General features: G+C 38.4%; 1 protein-coding gene across 1 annotated transcript in view; it reads left to right on the forward strand.

Moving 5' to 3' along the window:
* The window catches only part of CNST (consortin, connexin sorting protein), a 107,078-nt gene that overhangs the window by 100,219 nt on the left and 5,246 nt on the right, over positions 1 to 1,613 (forward strand). The gene's annotated exons all lie outside the window — the stretch shown is intronic.

Genomic DNA, 1,613 nt, shown 5'->3' on the forward strand with positions numbered 1-1,613 from the left:
TATGAACCAATATCTCTCTTATCAGTATGGAAAATATTATGGATTACTAATTATTTTTTGTGATCTGTTTTTGACTCTATAGCAAAAACACATCTCTCAAGAATAGCAGTTTACCACTGTTTACTGCTGCTGTTTGACATTTTCCTCCTGGGTTTATATTTAACAGTGTATGCATGTAGCAAATGGTGCTTGCAGTAGGCTTAATTCTGAGGCCTAAGTGAATGAGGGTGAGTGGAATTTAGCTAAGAACCTGTCCACACTATGTTTTATATAGAAGGGAGTAAAAAAAAACTGTATTGTTAAAATAACAGTGTAACTATGTACATGTTCTTTCAAAGTATTTCATAAAGTGATAGGAGCAGAGGTTTCTAAGTTTTTACAGTTCTTAGCTGGTAGCTATTCTTGTTATTGTTGTTGTTAGGTACCATCAAGTCAGCTGTGACTCATAGCCACACTATGTACAACAGAACGAAACACTGCCTTGTCATGCATCATCCTCACAATCTTTGCTATACTTCAGCCCATTGTTCCAGCAATTGTGTCAATCCACCTTGTTGAGGGTCTTCCCCTTTTTTGTTGACCCTCCACTTTACCAAGCATGAGATCCTCCAGTGAATGGTCCCTTCTGACAACATGACCAAAGTAGGTGAGACAAAGTCTGGCCACTTTCTCTTCCAAAGAGCATTCCGGCTGCACTTCTTCCAGGACAGAATTGTTCATTCTTCTGGCAGTCCATGGTATTTTCAGTATTCTTCACCAACACCATGATTCAAAGGCATCAACTCTTTGTCAGTCTTCTTTGTTCATTGTCCAGCTTTCATATGCGTATGAGGTGATTGAAAATACCATGGCTTGGATTAGGCACACCTTCGTCTTCAAGGTGACATCTTGGCTCTTCAATACTTTAAAGAGGTCTTTTGCAGCAGATTTTCCCAGTGCAATACGACATCTGATTTCTTAACTGTTGGTTCCATGAGTGTTGATTGTGGATCCAAGTAAAATGAAATCTTTGCAATTTTTTCTCCATTTATTGCAAAGCTGCTTATTGGTCCATTTGTGAGGATTTTTGTTTTCTTTATGTTGAGGAGTAATACATACTAAAGAGAGTAGTCTTTAATCTTTATCAATAAATACTTCAAGTCTTCTTTTTCAGCAAGCAAGGTTGTATCATCTGCATATCGCAGGTTGTTAATGAGTCTTCCTCCTACCCCGATTCCTTGTTCTTCTTCATATAGTCCAGCTTCTCGGATTATTTGCTCAGCATATAGATTGAATAAGTGTGGGAGAAGGAGACAACCTGGATACACACTTTTTCTGATTTTAAACCATGCAGTATCCCCTTGTTCTGTTTGAATGACAGCCTCATGGTCTATGTACAGGTTCCTCGTGAGCACAATTAAAGGTTCTGTAATTCCCATTCTTCACAATGTTATCCATAATTTGTTATGATCCACAGAGCCAAATGCCTTTGCATAGTCAATAGAACATAGGTCAACATCTCTCTGGTATTCTTTGCTTACAGCCAAGATCCATCTGACTTCATCAGTGATATTCCTTGTTCCATATCCCCTTCTGAATCCAGCCTGAATTTCTGGAAGTTCCCTGTCAATATA

The sequence above is a fragment of the Orycteropus afer genome, unplaced genomic scaffold (genome assembly GCF_000298275.1).
Source record: "Orycteropus afer afer isolate SDZICR_OR568_19922 unplaced genomic scaffold, OryAfe1.0 scaffold00533, whole genome shotgun sequence".
Lineage (NCBI taxonomy): Eukaryota > Metazoa > Chordata > Mammalia > Tubulidentata > Orycteropodidae > Orycteropus > Orycteropus afer.